The sequence below is a fragment of the Salvelinus sp. IW2-2015 genome, unplaced genomic scaffold, assembly GCF_002910315.2.
Source record: "Salvelinus sp. IW2-2015 unplaced genomic scaffold, ASM291031v2 Un_scaffold6707, whole genome shotgun sequence".
Taxonomy (NCBI): domain Eukaryota; kingdom Metazoa; phylum Chordata; class Actinopteri; order Salmoniformes; family Salmonidae; genus Salvelinus; species Salvelinus sp. IW2-2015.
Genome location: NW_019947969.1, coordinates 5318 through 16700, shown reverse-complemented (window position 1 = coordinate 16700; position 11383 = coordinate 5318). Strand labels below are relative to the sequence as shown.

Below are 11383 nucleotides of genomic sequence, written 5' to 3'. Positions count from 1 at the left end.
CTCCTTCCCGGTTGGCCTCTCTCCTGACTCTCACCCTTCCCTGGTTGGCCTCTCTCCTGACTCTCACCCCTTCCCTGGTTGGCCTCTCTCCTGACTCTCACCCCTTCCCTGGTTGCCTCCTGACTCTCACCCCCTACCTGTTGGCCTCTCTCCTGACTCTCACCCCCTTCCCTGGTTGCCCCTCTCCTGACTCTCACCCCTCCTCGGTTGGCCCCTCTCCTGACTCACCCCTTCCCTGTTGCCCCTCTCCTGACTCACCCTCCCTCCCTGGTTGGCCACTCTCCGTGACTCTCATCCCCTTCCCTGTTGGCCCTCTCTCCTGACTCTCACCCCTCCCCTGGTTGGCCCTCTCCTGATCCACCCCCCTCCCTGGTTGGCACCTCTCCTGACTCTCACCACCTCCCTGTTGTCCTCTCCTGACTCTCACCCCTCCCTGGTTGGCCCTCCCTGAACTCTCACACCTCCCTGTTTCCTCTCCTGACCTCACCCCCTCCCTGGTTGGCCTCTCTCCTCGACTCTCACCACCTCCCTGGTTGTCTCTGCCTGACTCCACCCCCTCCCTGGTGCCCCTCTCCTGATCTCACCCCACCTGGTTGCCTCTCTCCCTTGACTCGTCACCCCTTCCCTGGTTGTCCTCCTCCCTAACTCTCACCCTTCCTTGGTTGTCCTCTCTTCCTGACTCTCACCCCCCCATCAGAAAGGCTGTGGTTACCACCTGGATCTTCTGGTGGTGTCTGTGATGCTGGGGGTGTGCTCCATCATGGGCCTGCCCTGGTTCGTAGCGGCCACCGTGCTCTCCATTTCCCACGTCAACAGTCTGAAGCTGGAGTCAGAGTGCTCGGCCCCCGGGGAACAGCCCAAGTTCCTGGGGATCAGAGAGCAGAGGGTCACCAGCTTCATGATCTTCATCCTCATGGGCTGCTCTGTCTTCATGACCTCGGTGCTCAAGGTGAGATGAGACTCTGTTATAGACTGGTAGGATGTTCCAAATCAAGAAGAGACTCTTATAGGATAGCAGGCTGGTGCCCAYTTTCTTGATCAGATCCTCAACAMCCTTTCACTGTTTTGGAACATCATTTATTTTTGATAGCAGAGTGATGAGGYAAGGGAYGTATTATTTGGCACACCCCAGTGGTTTGTGGGTAAAGAAATTAGAAAAGGGTGAGAACTATGATTAAATMACTAAAAAGTACCTTCTGTTCCCTGTGTTGTCTTTCTAGTTCATCCCTATGCCAGTCCTCTACGGGGTGTTTCTCTACATGGGTGTGTCCTCACTCAAAGGCATCCAGGTCAGTCTGTGTGGTGTGTTATGTCATGTGATCAGTGAGGTAGGTTTACACTGCAGTGTTGCCCCCCCCCACACTTGATCAACGGTACATCTGAACCACAGGAGGTTGTTGGCACCTAATTAAAGAGAACAGACTAGTTGTAATGGCTGGAGCGGTATAAGTGGAATGGTATCAGGTGTTTGATGCCATTCCATTTGCTGTTTTGGACATTATTATGAGCTGTCCTCCCCTCAGCAGCCTCCTGTGGTCTCAACATGGTTGTGTTGTGGTTGTCCTCTCCTGTAGTTCTTTGACCGTATCAAGCTGTTCTGCATGCCAGCCAAGCACCAGCCGGACCTGATCTACCTGCGCTACGTTCCCCTGTGGAAGGTCCATGTGTTCACCCTGGTGCAGCTCACCTGCCTGGTGCTGCTGTGGGTCATCAAGGCGTCCGCCGCCGCCGTGGTCTTCCCCATGATGGTAAGAATATGGATATGCTGTTAGTATGGCGCTAGAAAGACACTTCACAGAAACACAAGTATGAACTGAAGACAGAGAATAAGTCAAGCAAAGAGATGGCACAGAATTGGATTGTCAGGATGATGCCATTTTAATGAAGAGATAAAAGTACAAGTCACTGATTTTGTTTTGGTGTCTCTAGGTGTTGGCCCTGGTGTTTATACGGAAGCTGCTGGATCTATGTTTCACCAACAGGGAGCTGAGCTGGCTGGACGACCTGATGCCTGAGAGCAAGAAGAAGAAGGAGGACGACAAGAAGAAGAAAGCCAAGGAGGTGTGCGTCCAACTGTTCTCACAGACTACTGCAGAGAGCTGTGACAGTCCCACTGTTCTCACAGACTACTGCAGAGAGCTGTGACAGTCCCACTGTTCTCACAGACTACTGGCCAGAGAGCTGTGACAGTCCCACTGTTCTCACAGACTACTGCAGAGAGCTGTGACAGTCCCACTGTTCTCACAGACTACTGCAGAGAGCTGTGACAGTCCCACTGTTCTCACAGACTACTGCAGAGAGCTGTGACAGTCCCACTGTTCTCACAGACTACTGCAGAGAGCTGTGACAGTCCCACTGTTCTCACAGACTACTGCAGAGAGCTGTGACAGTCCCACTGTTCTCACAGACACTGCAGAGAGCTGTGACAGTCCCACTGTTCTCACAGACTACTGCAGAGAGCTGTGACAGTCCCACTGTTCTCACAGACTACTGCAGAGAGCTGTGACAGTCCCACTGACACTTTCCCTCTGTTTCCATGGTTACAGGAGGCTCAGCGCCTGCTGGAAGTGGAAGAGGGCATAGCACACCCCTACGARGGGCCGGGCATCCTCAAGACCCTCAAAGTCAGGTTAGTGGTTGGGGACAATTTTGATGCAGTATATCAATGTCCATTATACTTGGAGGAAGTCACGGCCCATTCACCATAGCCCATCAGTGCTGTTCCTCACGGGTTCTGTAATGTATTTAGAAGCACTTTGGAGAACTATGGACTTGTATATTCATGTAACAGGGAAGAGWAACCCCTTTTGAAGCACTGACCCGTCTCTCCCAAAGCAGGTGTGACAGCAGTGTTGAGTTGGACATGCCACACGACGCAGAGGAGAGAGCAGGGGTTGGTCTCAGTCTCAGGCCTGCTCTAGTCTCACCATGCACCACTCATACAGCTGCTCTCCCACCTGGTTGATTAACTGCCCATGACCACCTCGGACCGGTTTCATTCCACACCGCTGTTTCCTCCCCTCTGAAGGGCTTATGGAAGTGGACAGCCTTGTGGAATGAAATACAGCCCTCGTGTTTGATTTGTTGTTGAACATGACCCCCTGACCCTCAGCCCCATAACAACCACAAAGACAACCACCAGAAAAACGACCAATCACAGACTGTCCTTGCAATCAAGCGACTATTTCATCCAACTATTATATTTGAAGTAATACTAAATAGCTAATTTCCCTTAGTATTGCAATTTATTATGGTTATGATAGTTTTCTAAGGGTCCTCTGTAATACTGTATGTTGACTGCAGCCAAGCAAAGATCATTCATGAGTTTGTTTCAGAAATGAGACTCACACTGGGGGGGGGGGTCCTTGTACGCCTGCTGAGGGTGGATTGTGTTTCTTCCCCTGCAGTTTGGACCCCTCTATGGTAAACATTTCTGATGAAATGGCCAAAACCGCCAATTGGAAGTCTGTCTCCATGAACTCTGACAGTGCCAAAGCTCTGAAACATAGTGCCAGGTAGCTATAACTCCTCCTCGGTATGGTTCAGGRGTTCATCCTTCCTCTTCCTGTCTGGCTGCTGGGGCCAAACCCAGAAACATGCTCCCATCCCTCTCAGAAAATCACACCCTGATAATCATTTTGACTAAATATTTAAACCAACAAATAAATACTTTTCTATTTAAATATTTTGAAAATGAATTCTGAAACTATTTAAAAATGTACATTAATTTCATGCACTTATCAATATGTGTCTCAATCACATGCTTTTAAGTGTGGGGGAATATTGATGAAACCTTGTATACGGCTATTATTGCTTACTCTCAAGATTGAGGGCCAGAGAAGGGAGCAAGTGTTCCCTTTTGGAATCCAGCCTCGTGTTTCTATGTCTCCACCCTATTGTCCTATATAGTCCAGAAGTTGAACCCATACCTTTTTGTGCTTGACAGTATATTAACCTTTGAATAACCTTTCAATGAACTAAGAGCGTAAAGGCTAATTTTAACACTCCCACCCACAATCGAGATACTATGATGCACCAACTTGCAAATCAATAGTACTGGATGTATGGCAAATGTCTTAGAACTGCCAATATTTTCAAAGAAACCAAAGATAAGAGCATTTGGATCCACCTGGGGTACGTTCAGTCTTGCAATGTTGCAMTTAAACATTTTGCAACATTGCACGTTGTGTGGCAAATGGGTGGTGAGTGGGTTCATATTGGGTTATCATTTGTTGAATGAGTTTGGAGGATTTAYCTTAATGAAATTCAAGTTTAATTCATTAATTGTAAACAGCTATATTTAAATATAATTATAATTTTTCAATGAATGAACTGAATTTCGGTGGTGGTGATGATGATGGTGTTATTCTCTTTTCCCAGCCAGGCGAAGGTTTCCTGTGTGAAGATAAACTTGGAGAATGACCAGGGGGAGAAGTATGGGGATGCTGAGACCTCCTTATGAGGGAGGGACGGGAGGAGCAGGGAGAGTGCCACGTCAGCCCCTAGCCCACCAGGTGGCGTTGTCCTCCTGTCCTCCCACACAGCAGGGGCGTGTCCTTCATGGCCCTGTCCGTTGCCCTAACAGCTGCTACCATACCAATGCCAAGGGGGCACACAAAGACACAACCACTTCTACTTAGCCATGTTCTTTAGTTCTTATTGTGAAATTAGTACGAGGGGAATTTGTCCTTTAATTTGATCATCGTTTTAAGGTGAAAAAACATAACTTTAGATTCAGGTGTGCCTTTTTTAAGGAACCACTTGGTCTTCTTGGAATGACTTTCATCAGGCTTTTTACCAACATGTCCATATTCTGTCTCTGTGATATTGTGTACAGTCTGTCCTCGTAACAGTTCGAGGGCAATGCATTATGAATGCATGTAGTGGCCTCTATGGCCCTTAGTGCATTATATTAGAAGAGTTGCTGTAAGCATTTCAAACAAGACTGTCCCCAGGTGGTTCATAGGAAGCAGTAGGCCTAACAGCAGTCCAAGCACCCCGGTGGCTGACCACAGCGACGGCTACTACTCACAGCACTCTATCTGGCTCACTCTGAACAATAGACACTTTCTGTTGAGAAAGCAGGTGACGCTCAACAAAAGATCCAAATACAGTTAGAGCACATATTAGATTTAATGGTGGTGTGTGGGCACTCGGGTGTGTGGGCACTCGGGTGTGTGGGCACTCGGGGTGTGGGCACTCGGGTGTGGGCACTCGGGTGTGTGGCACTCGGAGTGTGTGGGCACTCGGTGTGTGTGGGCACTCGGGATGTGTGTGGGCACTCGGATGTGGGCACATGGTGTGTGGGCACTCGGGGTTGTGTGGGCACTCGGGGTGTGGGCACTGGGTGTGTGGGCACATGGGGTGTGTGGGCACTGGGTGTGTGGGCACTCGGGTGTGTGGGCACTCGTGTGTGTGTGGGCACATGGGTGTGTGGGCACTCGGGTGTGTAGGCACTCGGGTGTGTAGGCACTCGGGTGTGTGGGCACATGGGTGTGTGTACAAGTGTAAGAAACTTAAGAGCAGCTTAAGATGGCTTTTCACAATATCAGAGTCATGTGTACGATGTGCTGTTGATTCAGATTATCAGTCACAGTAGGTTGAAAGGCTGAAGATGTTCTGTCAAAGTGAACATGACAGACCACAGCATAGCCCATAGTTTGCACAATATTTCTTGAATTAATTGGCAAACATCTCTTACTAATCTTAAACAATCCCAAATTGGAAACGGACTATAATAAGATGAAGTTTCAAAAACACATTTCTCGATTGAGCGGTCTTGTTATTTTGGAGTAATGGTGTGTCCATGTCCATACATACATAATGGTGGACTTGAAAGGAAGAAAATATGTATAGAGTAAGTCTATAGARGTTTCTAAAACTGATGCCTTCTTCAGGGCAGGTTTAAAGCTGTTCAATAGTGTTACTGTACATGGCTGTGGTAGTCTGGGTTTAATCTAGTGTAGTGCACCTGCACCAAGGAGGTCTTACCAGAGCTGTAGCCTCCCCTTGGTTATGATGACGAGGGGAACCCACTTTTATCCATTTAAACGGTTTACATCCAATGGAATATTTTCTGTTATGGGGTATATATTTTAGATTGTCTATATATATWTTTTTTTTATCATTGTTATTATCTATATCATTACAAAATGTAATGCATTTAATTTATTTTGAATTGTTCAACGTTGCATAGTTTGGGAGGGGGCAGGAGGAGGGGGCAGTGTCGTTGTTTGTTGCTGGCCGGTAATTAATGTTCTTTATTTCCTGTCTTTATATCTGTGCACTTTAGATACGCCTGCCGCACAACGAGAGGGGTGGGCAGGCTATATGTACCTTTTTATACACATGTATCTATTTAGATCAGTCTCAGGAACCAATGGGCTCAATGAGGCCCTTGTCTCTTTCTCTCACCGTCTCTCTGTCAGTCTCTTTCTTTCTCTCTCTTTCTCCCTGCCTCTCCCTCTCGGCCTCTCCCTCTGTGTTGTCTCTCTCTCGGCCTCTCCCTCTGTGTTGTCTCTCTCCCCCTCTCTCTCTGTGTTGTCTCTCTCCCCCTCTCTCTCTGTGTTGTCTCTCTCCCCCTCTCTCTCTCTCTCTCTGTGTTGTCTCTCACTTTCACTCTGTTGCTCACTGACTGACTCCCTCATTGTCAATCCACTTGTGTTGCTAGAAGATGTTGCTGTGTGTTTCTCTGCCCCTCCCTTTCAGCTGTAAACCCTTTTTTCCTATTTGACACTGGACAACACTGTGATAGGTGGGTTTCTCTGTGCTCTTCTTTTATTGGCTATTCTGTTGTAGGCTGTTTTGTAAAAAAGAAAAAAAAAGATCTTAAGTCATTTTGTCCGGGATTTAGTGTTAATGAATAGCAATGCTTTTGGTTGATTATCCAATATGTATACTGTTACAGGAGTCCTACTGGAAAGGCATCAGTCTGCTGTTCATGGCTCTGTGATTGAGTTTAATTCATGAGTTGAATTATGTGATTAAATTAGTTTTATTTAAATCTATATGTTATACAAATATGGAATGAAGGTTATGAAACATTGGGGCAAGAATTTGTTTTGACTTCAATAAAGAGGAGACTCCTCAAGTTCAATAACTGACTGCTTCCATCTGAACACCTTGATGAAAACAAAAAGTCATTTCAAGAAAAAGTGCATCTGTTTTAACAGCTGCTTTGCCCTCTGGGTCAATGATGGGCCCCATAAGTATGAATGTTGGGATCGTCGTACGTTCTTSTTCCTTCTGACTTTGTGCTACCAGTGGTGTAAAAAGACTTTTAAATATTACTTAAGTCATTTTTTGGGGTATCTGTACTTTTCTTTACTAGTTATATTTTTTACAACTTTTACTTCACTACATTCCTAAAGAAAATAATGTACTTTTTACTCCATACATTTTCCCTGACACCCAAAAGTACTTGTTACATTTTGAATGCTTAGCAGGACAGAAAAGGGTTCAATTCACACTTATCAAGAGAACATCCCTACTGCCTCTGCTCTGGCGGACTCACTAAACACATTCTTAATTTGTAAATGATGTCTGAGTGTTGGAGTGTGCCCTGGCTATCCGTAAATTTAAAAAACAAGAATTGTACCGTCTGGTTTACTTAATATAAGGAATTTTAAATTAGTCTTACTTTTGCTTTGATACTTAAGTATATTTTAGCAATTACATTTACTTTTGATACTTARGTATATTTTAAAACCAAAATCTAGACTTTTACTCAAGTAGTATTTTACTGGGTGACTTTTACTTGAGTCATTTTCTATTAAGGTAACTTTACTTTTACTGAAGTATGACATTTGGGTACTTTTTCCCATCATTGGCGCTGCCTTGGTGTGCATTATCTCTTGGTAGTTGAGTACTTAAGCAGGCTGGGACTAGGAAACGTGGCCTACTGGGGAGCTTGTTAAGAGCAGTCCAAGGTGCCTTTTTCTCACTATCTTCCCTACGCAGTACAACAATACAACACAGAATAAACTGTCATAGTACTGCTATGTGAAACTCCTAAACCAGTGACAATCACTGAGGACAGGCAATCTTTCAGCACCGTGTGACTAGACATTTCAGTCCCCTATAAAGTGGATTGGATTGGCCTCATGTTGCCATTAGGTTTGATATCAGTGAAGTTTTTAATTAATTGTTCTTAAACTGTACAATGAATGGTATCTGTACTATTCCTATGAGGTTGGGATGGCGGGAACCGGGGGATAACGCAAATGAACGATTACATTTTTTTGTAATGGAAATGAAGTTGTTGAAGGAAAGCAATAAAGGTTACTACATTGTAACTGTATTGGTTGGCCTCAATCTTTGACAAGTTGTTGTAGCTACATTGCTTGGTGATGAACAGAAGTAGTATTGTATCACTGATCTGCTAGTACACTAAAATGCATACAAAACATACAGCTCACGCTACAGACTGAAAGTCACTATTTTGATTTAAAGGGGCAATCTGCTGTTGCTTTATCAATTTTTAGACTTTTTAAATTAATATCCATTGAGTCTTGAATATACAGTGCATTCAGAAAGTATTCAGACCCCTTGACTTTTTCCACATTTTGTTACATTTTACAGCCTTATTCTAAAATGGATTAAATAGTTTTTTCCCTCATCAATCTACACACAATGCCCCATAATGACAATGCAAAAACAGGTTTAGAAATGTTTGCAAATGTATTACCAATTTAAAAAAACGAATCACATTTTACAAARGCTGCTGCTACTCAGACTCTTGACTCAGTACTTTGTTGAAGCACCTTTGGCAGCAATTACAGCCTCGAGTCTTCTTGGGTATGACGCTACAAGCTTGGTACATATGTATTTGGGGAGTTTCTCCCATTCTTCTCAAGCTCTGTCAAGTTGGATGAGGAGCGTTGCTGCACAGCTATTTTCAGGTCTCCAGAGATGTTCGATCGGGTTCAAATCCAGACTCTGGCTGGGCCACTCAAGGACCTTGAGACTTGTCCCGAAGCCACTTCACTACAGGGAAAGGAGACCGAGCACGCCCCATTCTCATCGACGGGACTGTAGTGGAGAGCAGGTTGAGGTGTGTGGGTAAGGTGTTGGTGAGTGCGTGTGCGCTCGAAGATACTTAAGGGAGGCAGGATCGGTTGCTGTATTGCGGTGTAATAGTGGAGATTTTTGTAGGGATAAAGAAGGAAAAGAGAAGTTTTGAGGTTCATTGCACACACTTCACTTTTCTGTGTTGTCACCTACACCACTCACACACACACACACACTTCAACGTTTCGCTCACACACACAGCACACCCACCTGTTCTGTCACCTGGTCTTCGGGTCACACGCACGAGCTATTAGTGGAAGCACATGACACGACACACGCCTATGTTTTGTGAAAAATAAAGGGATAAATGAAGTAAGAAAGAGTGCACAAAACACACGCACGAAGACACACAGCAAGAACACCGACAAAGAGTAAGAAAACACAGGAAGGCGGAACAGCATTAAAAGTAAGGAAGCCAGACCGCACATTCCATACTTTTCTTTTTGGCCCCCACACCACCCGCGTCCTCTCAAAGGCCGCCTGGGTGGATGCTGAAATGAGGCTGCCAGGTTGGGGTCGTGATTGGTGGTGCGACGTGTTTAATGGAGCGAGGGCGGGTATTGTGGCACGGGTTGGTCAGACGACGGATATTACGGGTGGGAGTATGGAGGTACTTATTTTAGATCGCGTGCACAGGTGATCATGGTTCGGTGTCGCTGACGGATTTGTCGTGGTTGTGTATGGATTAATCCTGTGTAATTCTGGGAGATTCGTTCGCATGGAGTGATGACGGCCTGTGTTGCGGTTAGGATTCGGATGGCGGCGTGGGCGGATTTTGGGTTTGTATAGGAGTGGGGGCGGGGTCTATCGTGGGCTGTGTGGGTGGGGGGACGTTGAGTGGGTGGTGTACGGGTAGGGTTCCGGGGGTAGGCTTTTCAAGTTCCTCGGTGTCCACATCAACAACAAACTAGAATTGGTCAAACACACCAAGACAGTTGTGAAGAGGGCACGACAAAGCCTATTCCCCCTCAGGAAACTAAAAAATTTGGCATGGGTCCTGAGATCCTCAAAAGGTTCTACAGCTGCAACATCGAGAGCATCCTGACCGGTTGCATCACTGCCTGGTCGGCAATTGCTCGGCCTCTGACCGCAAGGCACTACAGAGGGTAGTGCGTACGGCCCAGTACATCACTGGGCTAAGCTGCCTGCCATCCAGGACCTCTACACCAGGCGGTGTCAGAGGAAGGCCTAAAAATGTCAAAGACCCCAGCCACCCAGTCATAGACTGTTCTCTCTACTACCGATGGCAAGTGGTACCGGAGTGCCAGTCTAACAAAGAGATAGACAAAAAGGCTTCTCAACAGTTTTTTACCCCCAAGCCATAAGACTCCTGAGCAGGTAATCAAATGTCTACCTGGACTATTTCCATTGTGTGCCCCCCCCAACCCCTCTTTTTACGCTGCTGCTACTCTCTGTCATATATGCATAGTCACTTTAACTATACATTCATGTACATATTACCTCAATTGGCCCAACCAACCAGTGCTCCCGCACATTGGCTAACTGGGCTATCTGCATTGTGTCCCGCCACCCACCACCCGCCAACCCCTCTTTTACACTACTGCTACTCAGGTCATCATATATGCATAGTCACTTTAACCATATCTACATATACATACTACCTCAATCACCCTGACTAACCGGTGTCTGTATGTAGCCTCGCTACTTTTATAGCCTCGCTACTGTATATAGCCTGTCTTTTTACTGTTTTATTTCTTTATTTACCTGTTGTTCACCTAACACCTTTTTRGCACTATTGGTTAGAGCCTGTAAGTAAGCATTTCACTGTAAGGTGATTTTCACTGTAACACCTGTTGTATTTGGCGCACGTGACAAATAAACTTTGATTTGATTTGCATTGTCTTGGTTGTGTGCCTAGGGTCATTGTCCTGTTGGAAGGTGAACCTTCACCCCATTCTGAGGTCCTGAGCACTCTGGAGCAGGTTTTCATCAAGGATCTCTCTGTACTTTGTTCTGTTAATCTTTCCCTCAATTGTGACTAGTCTCTCAGTCCCTCCTGCTGAAAAGCATCGCCACAGCATGATGCTGCCACCACCATGCTTCACTGTAAGGATTGGTATTGGCCAGGTGATGAGCGGTGCCTGGTTTCCTCCAGACGTGACGCTTCATTAGACCAGAGAATCTTGTTTCTCATAGTCGGACTCCTTTAGGTGCCTTTTGTCAAACTCCAAGCGGACTGTCATGCCTCTTACTGAGGAGTGTCTTCTGTCTGGCCACTCTACCTTAAAGGCCTGATTGGTGGAGTGCTGCAGAAATGGTTGTCCTTCTGGAAGATTCTCAAATCTCCACAGAG

The 11383-nt window shown here is 46.1% G+C and overlaps 1 pseudogene; it reads left to right on the top strand.

Moving 5' to 3' along the window:
* LOC112079020 (sodium bicarbonate cotransporter 3-like) overlaps positions 1-5209 on the top strand; it is a 27429-nt pseudogene extending 22220 nt beyond the window's left edge.
* The last annotated feature ends 6174 nt before the right edge of the window (positions 5210-11383 follow it).